General features: G+C 43.9%; 1 long non-coding RNA gene across 32 annotated transcripts in view; it reads right to left on the bottom strand.

Moving 5' to 3' along the window:
* LOC307190093 overlaps positions 1 to 10,642 on the bottom strand; it is a 1,314,632-nt gene extending 1,303,990 nt beyond the window's left edge. For all 32 annotated transcript variants that reach the window (XR_013829369.1, XR_013829370.1, XR_013829377.1 and 29 more), the window contains exon 1: positions 10,550 to 10,642. This is a non-coding gene — a long non-coding RNA (uncharacterized lncRNA). The remainder of the gene's footprint in view (positions 1 to 10,549) is intronic.
* Between the last annotated feature and the right edge of the window lie 2,667 nt (positions 10,643 to 13,309).

Below are 13,309 nucleotides of genomic sequence, written 5' to 3'. Positions count from 1 at the left end.
TTGCATGGTACCCATTCCACGGGTTTCAACTACCCAGGTTTAAGGTATTCTTCCTTCAGCTAAAACATGCATGTGGAACCTAGAGTATGATCAACGATGTGATCAGGAGCCGTGTTCAAGTATGTCTCAGTTTTCGTACCCTGGTACTCGGGTGCAACATTCCAGACGCTTTACTAACACTCTCCCGACTTGGAGTGTCATTCCTTTTAACCTCCTGTTTGGCCCAGTTTGCAATTTCTGCGGAAGATGAACAGGAATAGGGAGAACCAATGAGAGACTACCTGGAGGTGTCTGGACGGGCAAATTTAACTCTCATTTCCCACCAGGAAGAGGAAATAACCAAAGGCTCAGCGTGCCGTGCCGGAACCAGATTAGGGCCTGAAGCCATCCTGCGGTGTTGCGGCCAGCTCAAAAGAAAGCGAGTTGAAGAAAGGAGCTCAGGGGCACTGTAATTCAAAATCCTGCAGAGTTATAAATGACAGCTATCGTCCAAAAATACACTGAAGTAAGGCTGCCAAGAGGACTTGAAAGCGGGGCAGAATTGCAGGAAACCGATTTCAGGAGGTAGACTGGAATTGCATTGAAAGCATAGGAAAAGAGGCAGAACGTCCACAATGATGCACTTGGCCAAAAAGGGTGTATGCGTTTTTTCCTGAATATATTCAGGAAAAAAAGCATACGCCCTTTTTGGCCAACCAAGCAAGCTTGCAAAGGAAATCTGCACTACAATGAAGTCTCACTTCCCCCCGGTCAAAAGGGCCATCTGAAAAAAGTGTAAAATCCAGAAAGGCAGGGCAGGCCATGGAGAACTGGGAGCCTTGTTATGCTGATGGGCGGGATGTAAATTGCCAACAGACACTCGGGAGAAGTGTATGGTGTTTCCTGAAACATCTAAAAAACAAAGCAACAGAGCCTAGGGCACTTCCACTTATGGTCCTATAGCTTAGGGAAATTAAAATCAAAAAGACACAGCCACCCCAAAGTTTGGGACGCCTCTGTTTACAAGAACCTCGTTTACCGTACAAGTTCAATATCACAGAAAGTGAAAAATGGATAAAGAACTTGTGATACTTACGGACAATGCAGTATCACTCAGCAATGAAATCTATGTCATCAGGCCCGTAGCAACATAATGAGTGGATTCAGGTACGATGATTCTAACTGAAGTAAGTCACACAGAAAAAGAAACATCATAAGATATCACTAATACACGGAATGTAAACTCGGCTACACAGGAACTGAATTCCAAAACAGAACAGGGTCTCAAATTTAGAAAACCAACTTATGCTTGCTTAAGGGGAAAGGTGAGTTGGGGTGCTGCATAAAACCAGAGATTGAAATGAGCACAGATAAAGTTCCTTAAGCCAAATATGGAATAGACCAGAGCTACTCCTTGATCAATGAAATGGACTCAACACCCCATACTAAACGCCTAAGAATGTACCTGACTAGTAAGTATCTTAAAACCTATGGATTGCTATGTCTCCAAAAGAGAATCAAGCATGTGTACAGGGGCATAAACGTAGCAGTGATAGGATTGGAGAGGTTCGGTGAGCAAATGAAGACCCTTTGAAGTCATATTGCATGGTACCCATTCCACGGGTCTCAACTCTCCAGGTTTAAGGTATTCTTCCTTCAGCTAAAACATGCATGTGGAACCCAGAGTATGATCAACCATGTGAACGGGAGACGTGTTCAAATATGTCTCAGTTTTCCTCCCCTGGTACTCGGGTGCAACATTCCAGACGCTTTACTAACACTCTCCCCACTTGGAGAGTCAGCGCCTTTAACCTCCTGTTTGGCCCAGTTTGCAATTTCTGCGGAAGATGAACAGGAATAGGGAGAACCAATGAGAGACTAGCTGGAGGTGTCTGGACGGGCAAATTTAACTCTAATTTCCCACCAGGAAGAGGAAATAACCAAAGGCTCAGAGTGCCGTGCCAGAACCAGATTAGGGCCTGAAGCCATCCTGCTGTGTTGCGGCCAGCTCAAAAGAAAGCGAGTTGAAGAAAGGAGCTCAGGGGCACTGTAATTCACAATCCTGCAGAGTTATAAATGACAGCTATCGTCCAAAAATATACTGAAGTAAGGCTGCCAAGAGGACTTGAAAGCGGGGCAGAAATGCAGGAAACCGATTTCAGGAGGTAGACTGGAATTGCATTGAAAGCATAGGAAAAGAGGCAGAACGTCCACAATGATGCACTTGGCCAAAAAGGGCGTATGCGTTTTTTCCTGAATATATTCAGGAAAAAACGTATACGCCCTTTTTGGCCAACCAAGCAAGCTTGCAAAGGAAATCTGCACTACAATGAAGTCTCACTTCCCCCCGGTCAAAAGGGCCATCTGAAAAAAGTGTAAAATCCAGAAAGGCAGGACAGGCCATGGAGAACTGGGAGCCTTGTTATGCTGATGGGCGGGACGTAAATTGCCAACAGACACTCGGGAGAAGTGTATGGTGTTTCCTGAAACATCTAAAAAACAAAGCAACAGAGCCTAGGGCACTTCCACTTATGGTCCTATAGCTTAGGGAAATTAAAATCAAAAAGACACAGCCACCCCAAAGTTTGGGACGCCTCTGTTTACAAGAACCTTGTTTACAGTACAAGTTCAACATCGCAGAAAGTGAAAAATGGATAAAGAAGTTGTGGTATTTACTTACAAAGCAATATCACTCAGCAATGAAATCTATGTCATCAGGCCCTTAGCAGCACAATGAGTGGATTCAGGTATGATGATTCTAACTGAAATAAGTCACACAGAAAAGAAACATCATAAGATATCAGTAATACACGGAATGTAAACTTGGCTACACAGGACTGATTTACAGAACAGAACAGGGTCTCAAATTTAGAAAACCAACTTATACTTGCTTAAGGGGAAAGGTGAGTTGGGGTGCTGCATAAAACCAGAGATTGAAATGAGCACAGATAAAGTTCCTTAAGCCAAATATGGAATAGACAAGAGCTACTCCTTCCTCAATGAAATGGACTCAACACCGCATATTAAACGCCTACGAGTGTACCTGACTAGTAAGTATCTTAAAACCTATGGATTGCTATGTCTCCAAAAGAGAATCAAGCATGTGTACAGGGACATAAACGCAGCAGTGATAGGATTGGAGAGGTTCGGTGAGCAAATGAAGACCCTTTGAAGTCATATTGCATGGTACCCATTCCACGGGTTTCAACTACCCAGGTTTAAGGTATTCTTCCTTCAGCTAAAACATGCATGTGGAACCTAGAGTATGATCAACCATGTGATCGGGAGATGTGTTCAGATATGTCTCAGATTTCGTACCCTGGTACTCGGGTGCAACATTCCAGAGGCTTTACTAACACTCTCCCGACTTGGAGAGTCAGTCCCTTTAACCTCCTGTTTGGCCCAGTTTGCAATTTCTGCGGAAGATGAACAGGAATAGGGAGAACCAATTAGAGACTAGCTGGCGGTGTCTGGACGGGCAAATTTAAGTCTCATTTCCCACCAGGAAGAGGAATTAACCAAAGGCTCAGCGTGCCGTGCCGATACCAGATTAGGGCCTGAAGCCATCCTGCGGTGTTGCGGCCAGGTCACAAGAAAGCGAGTTGAAGAAAGGAGCTCAGGAGCACTGTAATTCACAAACCTGCAGAGTTATAAATGACAGCTTTCGTCCAAAAATATACTGAAGTAAGGCTGCCAAGAGGACTTAAAAGCGGGGCAGAATTGCAGGAAACTGATTTCAGGAGGTAGACTGCAATTGCATTGAAAGCATAGGAAAAGAGGCAGAACGTCCACAATGATGCACTTGGCCAAAAAGGGCGTATGCGTTTTTTCCTGAATATATTCAGGAAAAAACGCATACGCCCTTTTTGGCCAACCAAGCAAGCTTGCAAAGGAAATCTGCAGTACAATGAAGTCTCACTTCCCCCCGGTCAAAAGGGCCATCTGAAAAAAGTGTAAAATCCAGAAAGGCAGGACAGGCCATGGAGAACTGGGAGCCTTGTTATGCTGATGGGCGGGATGTAAATTGCCAACAGACACTCGGGAGAAGTGTATGGTGTTTCCTGAAACATCTAAAAAACAAAGCAACAGAGCCTAGGGCACTTCCACTTATGGTCCTATAGCTTAGGGAAATTAAAATCAAAAAGACACAGCCACCCCAAAGTTTGGGACGCCTCTGTTTACAAGAACCTCGTTTACAGTACAAGTTCAACATCTCAGAAAGTGAAAAATGGATAAAGAAGTTGTGGTATTTACTTACAAAGCAATATCACTCAGCAATGAAATCTATGTCATCAGGCCCTTAGCAGCACAATGAGTGGATTCAGGTATGATGATTCTAACTGAAATAAGTCACACAGAAAAAGAAACATCATAAGATATCAGTAATACACGGAATGTAAACTTGTCTACACAGGAACTGAATTAGAGAACAGAACAGGGTCTCAAATTCAGAAAACCAACTTATGCTTGCTTAAGGGTAAAGGTGAGTTGGGTTGCTGCATAAAACCAGAGATTGAAATGAGCACAGATAAAGTTCCTTAAGCCAAATATGCAATAGACAAGAGCTACTCCTTGCTCAATGAAATGGACTCAACACCGCATATTAAACGCCTAAGAATGTACCTGACTAGTAAGTATCTTAAAACCTATGGATTGCTATGTCTCCGAAAGAGAATCAAGCATGTGTACAGGGGCATAAACGCAGCAGTGATAGGATTGGAGAGGTTCGGTGAGCAAATGAAGACCCTTTGAAGTCATATTGCATGGTACCCATTCCACGGGTTTCAACTACCCAGTTTTAAGGTATTCTTCCTTCAGCTAAAACATGCATGTGGAACCTAGAGTATGATCAACCATGTGATCGGGAGACGTGTTCAAATATGTCTCAGTTTTCGTACCCTGGTACTCGGGTGCAACATTCCAGATGCTTTACTAACACTCTCCCCTCTTGGAGAGTCAGCGCCTTTAACCTCTTGTTTGGCCCAGTTTGCAATTTCTGCGGAAGATGAACAGGAATAGGGAGAACCAATGAGAGACTAGCTAGAGGTGCCTGGACGGGCAAATTTAACTCTCATTTCCCACCAGGAAGAGGAAATAACCAAAGGCTCAGAGTGCCGTGCCAGAACCAGATTAGGGCCTGAAGCCATCCTGCTGTGTTGCGGCCAGCTCAAAAGAAAGCGAGTTGAAGAAAGGAGCTCAGGGGCACTGTAATTCACAATCCTGCAGAGTTATAAATGACAGCTATCGTCCAAAAATATACTGAAGTAAGGCTGCCAAGAGGACTTGAAAGCGGGGCAGAATTGCAGGAAACCGATTTCAGGAGGTAGACTGGAATTGCATTGAAAGCATAGGAAAAGAGGCAGAACGTCCACAATGATGCACTTGGCCAAAAAGGGCGTATGCGTTTTTTCCTGAATATATTCAGGAAAAAACGTATACGCCCTTTTTGGCCAACCAAGCAAGCTTGCAAAGGAAATCTGCACTACAATGAAGTCTCACTTCCCCCCGGTCAAAAGGGCCATCTGAAAAAAGTGTAAAATCCAGAAAGGCAGGACAGGCCATGGAGAACTGGGAGCCTTGTTATGCTGATGGGCGGGACGTAAATTGCCAACAGACACTCGGGAGAAGTGTATGGTGTTTCCTGAAACATCTAAAAAACAAAGCAACAGAGCCTAGGGCACTTCCACTTATGGTCCTATAGCTTAGGGAAATTAAAATCAAAAAGACACAGCCACCCCAAAGTTTGGGACGCCTCTGTTTACAAGAACCTTGTTTACAGTACAAGTTCAACATCGCAGAAAGTGAAAAATGGATAAAGAAGTTGTGGTATTTACTTACAAAGCAATATCACTCAGCAATGAAATCTATGTCATCAGGCCCTTAGCAGCACAATGAGTGGATTCAGGTATGATGATTCTAACTGAAATAAGTCACACAGAAAAGAAACATCATAAGATATCAGTAATACACGGAATGTAAACTTGGCTACACAGGACTGATTTACAGAACAGAACAGGGTCTCAAATTTAGAAAACCAACTTATACTTGCTTAAGGGGAAAGGTGAGTTGGGGTGCTGCATAAAACCAGAGATTGAAATGAGCACAGATAAAGTTCCTTAAGCCAAATATGGAATAGACAAGAGCTACTCCTTCCTCAATGAAATGGACTCAACACCGCATATTAAACGCCTACGAGTGTACCTGACTAGTAAGTATCTTAAAACCTATGGATTGCTATGTCTCCAAAAGAGAATCAAGCATGTGTACAGGGACATAAACGCAGCAGTGATAGGATTGGAGAGGTTCGGTGAGCAAATGAAGACCCTTTGAAGTCATATTGCATGGTACCCATTCCACGGGTTTCAACTACCCAGGTTTAAGGTATTCTTCCTTCAGCTAAAACATGCATGTGGAACCTAGAGTATGATCAACCATGTGATCGGGAGATGTGTTCAGATATGTCTCAGATTTCGTACCCTGGTACTCGGGTGCAACATTCCAGAGGCTTTACTAACACTCTCCCGACTTGGAGAGTCAGTCCCTTTAACCTCCTGTTTGGCCCAGTTTGCAATTTCTGCGGAAGATGAACAGGAATAGGGAGAACCAATTAGAGACTAGCTGGCGGTGTCTGGACGGGCAAATTTAAGTCTCATTTCCCACCAGGAAGAGGAATTAACCAAAGGCTCAGCGTGCCGTGCCGAAACCAGATTAGGGCCTGAAGCCATCCTGCGGTGTTGCGGCCAGGTCACAAGAAAGCGAGTTGAAGAAAGGAGCTCAGGAGCACTGTAATTCACAAACCTGCAGAGTTATAAATGACAGCTTTCGTCCAAAAATATACTGAAGTAAGGCTGCCAAGAGGACTTGAAAGCGGGGCAGAATTGCAGGAAACTGATTTCAGGAGGTAGACTGCAATTGCATTGAAAGCATAGGAAAAGAGGCAGAACGTCCACAATGATGCACTTGGCCAAAAAGGGCGTATGCGTTTTTTCCTGAATATATTCAGGAAAAAACGCATACGCCCTTTTTGGCCAACCAAGCAAGCTTGCAAAGGAAATCTGCACTACAATGAAGTCTCACTTCCCCCCGGTCAAAAGGGCCATCTGAAAAAAGTGTAAAATCCAGAAAGGCAGGACAGGCCATGGAGAACTGGGAGCCTTGTTATGCTGATGGGCGGGATGTAAATTGCCAACAGACACTCGGGAGAAGTGTATGGTGTTTCCTGAAACATCTAAAAAACAAAGCAACAGAGCCTAGGGCACTTCCACTTATGGTCCTATAGCTTAGGGAAATTAAAATCAAAAAGACACAGCCACCCCAAGGTTTGGGATTCCTCTGTTTACAAGAACCTCGTTTACCGTACAAGTTCAATATCACAGAAAGTGAAAAATGGATAAAGAACTTGTGGTACTTACGTACAATGCAGTATCACTCAGCAATGAAATCTATGTCATCAGGCCCGTAGCAACATAATGACTGGATTCAGGTACGATGATTCTAACTGAAATAAGTCACACAGAAAAAGAAACATCATAAGGTATCACTAATACACGGAATGTAAACTTGGCTACACAGGAACTGAATTCCAAAACAGAACAGGGTCTCATATTAGAAAACCAACTTATGCTTGTTTAAGGGGAAAGGTGAGTTGGGGTGCTGCATAAAACCAGAGATTGAAATGAGCACTTACAAAGTTCCTTAAGCCAAATATAGAATAGACAAGAGCTACTCTTTGCTCAACGAAATGGACTCAACACCCCATATTAAACGCCTAAGAATGTACCTGACTAGTAAGTATCTTAAAACCTATGGATTGCTATGTCTCCAAAAGAGAATCAAGCGTGTGTACGGGGGCATAAACGCAGCAGTGATAGGATTGGAGAGGTTCGGTGAGCAAATGAAGACCCTTTGAAGTCATATTGCATGGTACCCATTCCACGGGTCTCAACTCTCCAGGTTTAAGGTATTCTTCCTTCAGCTAAAACATGCATGTGGAACCCAGAGTATGATCAACCGTGTGAACGGGAGACGTGTTCAAATATGTCTCAGTTTTCCTCCCGTGGTACTCGGGTGCAACATTCCAGACGCTTTACTAACACTCTCCCCACTTGGAGAGTCAGCGCCTTTAACCTCCTGTTGGGCCCAGTTTGTAATTTCTACGGAAGATGAACAGGAATAGGGAGAACCAATGAGAGACTAGCTGGAGGTGTCTGGACGGGCAAATTTAACTCTCATTTCCCACCAGGAAGAGGAAATAACCAAAGGCTCAGCGTGCCATGCTGGAACCAGATTAGGGCCTAAAGCCATCCTGCGTTGTTGTGGCCAGCTCAAAAGAAAGCGAGTTGAAGAAAGGAGCTCAGGGGCACTGTAATTCACAAACCTGCAGAGTTATAAATGACAGCTATCGTCCAAAAATATACTGAAGTACGGTTGCCAAGAGGACTTGAAAGCGGGGCAGAATTGCAGGAAACCGATTTCAGGAGGTAGACTGGAATTGCATTGAAAGCATAGGAAAAGAGGCAGAACGTCCACAATGATGCACTTGGCCAAAAAGGGCGTATGCGTTTTTACCTGAATATATTCAGGAAAAAACGCATACGCTCTTTTTGGCCAACCAAGCAAGCTTGCAAAGGAAATCTGCACTACAATGAAGTCTCACTTTCTCCGGTCAAAAGGGCCATCTGAAAAAAGTGTAAAATCCAGAAAGGCAGGACAGGCCATGGAGAACTGGGAGCCTTGTTATGCTGATGGGCGGGATGTAAATTGCCAACAGACACTCGGGAGAAGTGTATGGTGTTTCCTGAAACATCTAAAAAACAAAGCAACAGAGCCTAGGGCACTTCCACTTATGGTCCTATAGCTTAGGGAAATTAAAATCAAAAAGACACAGCCACCCCAAAGTTTGGGACGCCTCTGTTTACAAGAACCTCGTTTACAGTACAAGTTCAACATCGCAGAAAGTGAAAAATGGATAAAGAAGTTGTGGTATTTACTTACAAAGCAATATCACTCAGCAATGAAATCTATGTTATCAGGCCCTTAGCAGCACAATGAGCGGATTCAGGTATGATGATTCTAACTGAAATAAGTCACACAGAAAAACAAACATCACAAGATATCAGTAATACACGGAATGTAAACCTGGCTACACAGGAACTGAATTACAGAACAGAACAAGGTCTCAAATTTAGAAAACCAACTTATGCTTGCTTAAGGGGAAAGGTGAGTTGGGGTGCTGCATAAAACCAGAGATTGAAATGAGCACAGATAAAGTTCCTTAAGCCAAATATGGAATAGACAAGAGCTACTCCTTGCTCAACGAAATGGACTCAACACCGCATATTAAACGCCTAAGAATGTACCTGACTAGTAAGTATCTTAACACCTATGGATTGCTATGTCTCCGAAAGAGAATCAAGCATGTGTACAGGGGCATAAACGCAGCAGTGATAGGATTGGAGAGGTTCGGTGAGCAAATGAAGACCCTTTGAAGTCATATTGCATGGTACCCATTCCACGGGTTTCAACTACCCAGGTTTAAGGTATTCTTCCTTCAGCTAAAACATGCATGTGGAACCTAGAGTATGATCAACCATGTGATCGGGGGACGTGTTCAAATATGTCTCAGTTTTCGTACCCTGGTACTCGGGTGCAACATTCCAGACGTTTTACTAACACTCTCCCCACTTGGAGAGTCAGCGCCTTTAACCTCCTGTTTGGCCCAGTTTGCAATTTCTGCGGAAGATGAACAGGAATAGGCAGAACCAATGAGAGACTAGCTGGAGGTGTCTGGACGGGCAAATTTAACTCTCATTTCCCACCAGGAAGAGGAATTAACCAAAGGCTCAGCGTGCTGTGCCGGAACCAGATTAGGGCCTGAAGACATCCTGCGGTGTTGCGGCCAGCTCACAAAAAAGCGAGTTGAAGAAAGGAGCTCAGGGACACTGTAATTCACATACCTGCAGAGTTATAAATGACAGCTATCGTCCAAAAATATACTGAAGTAAGGCTGCCAAGAGGACTTGAAAGCGGGGCAGAGTTGCAGGAAACCAATTTCAGGAGGTAGACTGGAATTGCATTGAAAGCATAGGAAAAGAGGCAGAACGTCCACAATGATGCACTTGGCCAAAAAGGGCGTATGCGTGTTTTCCTGAATATATTCAGGAAAACACGCATACGCCCTTTTTGGCCAACCAAGCAAGCTTGCAAAGGAAATCTGCACTACAATGAAGTCTCACTTCCGCCCGGTCAAAAGGGCCATCTGAAAAAAGTCTAAAATCCAGAAAGGCAGGACAGGCCATGGAGAACTGGGAGCCTTGTTATGCTGATGGGCGGGATGTAAATTGCCAACAGACACTCGGGAGAAGTGTATGGTGTTTCCTGAAACATCTAAAAAACAAAGCAACAGAGCCTAGGGCACTTCCATTTATGGTCCTATAGCTTAGGGAAATTAAAATCAAAAAGACACAGCCACCCCAAAGTTTGGGACGCCTCTGTTTACAAGAACCTCGTTTACAGTACAAGTTCAACATCGCAGAAAGTGAAAAATGGATAAAGAAGTTGTGGTATTTACTTACAAAGCAATATCACTCAGCAATGAAATCTATGTCATCAGGCCCTTAGCAGCACAATCAGTGGATTCAGGTATGATGATTCTAAGTGAAATAAGTCACACAGAGAAAGAAACATCATAAGATATCAGTAATACACGGAATGTAAACTTGGCTACACAGGAACTGAATTACAGAACAGAACAGGGTCTCAAATTTAGAAAACCAACTTATGCTTGCTTAAGGGGAAAGGTGAGTTGGGGTGCTGCATAAAACCAGAGATTGAAATGAGCACAGATAAAGTTCCTAAAGCCAAATATGGAATAGACAAGAGCTACTCCTTGCTCAACGAAATGGACTCAACACCCCATATTAAACGCCTAAGAATGTACCTGACTAGTAAGTATCTTAAAACCTATGGATTGCTATGTCTCCAAAAGAGAATCAAGCGTGTGTACAGGGGCATAAACGCAGCAGTGATAGGATTGGAGAGGTTCGGTGAGCAAATGAAGACCCTTTGAAGTCATATTGCATGGTACCTATTACACGGGTCTCAACTGTCCAGGTTTAAGGTATTCTTCCTTCAGCTAAAACATGCATGTGGAACCCAGAGTATGATCAACCGTGTGAACGGGAGATGTGTTCAAATATGTCTCAGTTTTCCTCCCCTGGTACTCGGGTGCAACATTCCAGACGCTTTACTAACACTCTCCCCACTTGGAGAGTCAGCGCCTTTAACCTCCTGTTTGGCCCAGTTTGCAATTTCTGTGGAAGATGAACAGGAATAGCGAGAACCAATGAGAGACTAGCTGGAGGTGTCTGGACGGGCAAATTGAACTCTCATTTCCCACCAGGAAGAGGAAATAACCAAAGGCTCAGCGTGCCGTGCTGGAACCAGATTAGGGCCTGAAGCCATCCTGCAGTGTTGCGGCCAGCTCAAAAGAAAGCGAGTTGAAGAAAGGAGCCCAGGGGCACTGTAATTCACAAACCTGCAGAGTTATAAATGACAGCTATCGTCCAAAAATATACTGAAGTAAGGCTGCCAAGAGGACTTCAAAGCGGGGCAGAATTGCAGGAAACCGATTTCAGGAGGTAGACTGGAATTGCATTGAAAGCATAGGAAAAGAAGCAGAACGTCCACAATGATGCACTTGGCCAAAAAGGGCGTATGCGTTTTTTCCTGAATATATTCAGGAAAAAACGCATACGCCCTTTTTGGCCAACCAAGCAAGCTTGCAAAGGAAATCTGCACTACAATGAAGTCTCACTTCCCCCCGGTCAAAAGGGCCATCTGAAAAAAGTGTAAAATCCAGAAAGGCAGGACAGGCCATGGAGAACTGGGAGCCTTGTTATGCTGATGGGCGGGACGTAAATTGCCAACAGACACTCGGGAGAAGTGTATGGTGTTTCCTGAAACATCTAAAAAACAAAGCAACAGAGCCTAGGGCACTTCCACTTATGGTCCTATAGCTTAGGGAAATTAAAATCAAAAAGACACAGCCACCCCAAAGTTTGGGACGCCTCTGTTTACAAGAACCTTGTTTACAGTACAAGTTCAACATCGCAGAAAGTGAAAAATGGATAAAGAAGTTGTGGTATTTACTTACAAAGCAATATCACTCAGCAATGAAATCTATGTCATCAGGCCCTTAGCAGCACAATGAGTGGATTCAGGTATGATGATTCTAACTGAAATAAGTCACACAGAAAAGAAACATCATAAGATATCAGTAATACACGGAATGTAAACTTGGCTACACAGGACTGATTTACAGAACAGAACAGGGTCTCAAATTTAGAAAACCAACTTATACTTGCTTAAGGGGAAAGGTGAGTTGGGGTGCTGCATAAAACCAGAGATTGAAATGAGCACAGATAAAGTTCCTTAAGCCAAATATGGAATAGACAAGAGCTACTCCTTCCTCAATGAAATGGACTCAACACCGCATATTAAACGCCTACGAGTGTACCTGACTAGTAAGTATCTTAAAACCTATGGATTGCTATGTCTCCAAAAGAGAATCAAGCATGTGTACAGGGACATAAACGCAGCAGTGATAGGATTGGAGAGGTTCGGTGAGCAAATGAAGACCCTTTGAAGTCATATTGCATGGTACCCATTCCACGGGTTTCAACTACCCAGGTTTAAGGTATTCTTCCTTCAGCTAAAACATGCATGTGGAACCTAGAGTATGATCAACCATGTGATCGGGAGATGTGTTCAGATATGTCTCAGATTTCGTACCCTGGTACTCGGGTGCAACATTCCAGAGGCTTTACTAACACTCTCCCGACTTGGAGAGTCAGTCCCTTTAACCTCCTGTTTGGCCCAGTTTGCAATTTCTGCGGAAGATGAACAGGAATAGGGAGAACCAATTAGAGACTAGCTGGCGGTGTCTGGACGGGCAAATTTAAGTCTCATTTCCCACCAGGAAGAGGAATTAACCAAAGGCTCAGCGTGCCGTGCCGAAACCAGATTAGGGCCTGAAGCCATCCTGCGGTGTTGCGGCCAGGTCACAAGAAAGCGAGTTGAAGAAAGGAGCTCAGGAGCACTGTAATTCACAAACCTGCAGAGTTATAAATGACAGCTTTCGTCCAAAAATATACTGAAGTAAGGCTGCCAAGAGGACTTAAAAGCGGGGCAGAATTGCAGGAAACTGATTTCAGGAGGTAGACTGCAATTGCATTGAAAGCATAGGAAAAGAGGCAGAACGTCCACAATGATGCACTTGGCCAAAAAGGGCGTATGCGTTTTTTCCTGAATATATTCAGGAAAAAACGCA

The sequence above is a fragment of the Stenella coeruleoalba genome, assembly GCF_951394435.1.
Source record: "Stenella coeruleoalba genome assembly, chromosome: 8".
Classification (NCBI taxonomy): Eukaryota; Metazoa; Chordata; class Mammalia; order Artiodactyla; family Delphinidae; genus Stenella; species Stenella coeruleoalba.
The sequence above is the reverse complement of the archived record's forward strand: the minus strand, read 5'-3'. Positions and strand labels throughout refer to the sequence as shown.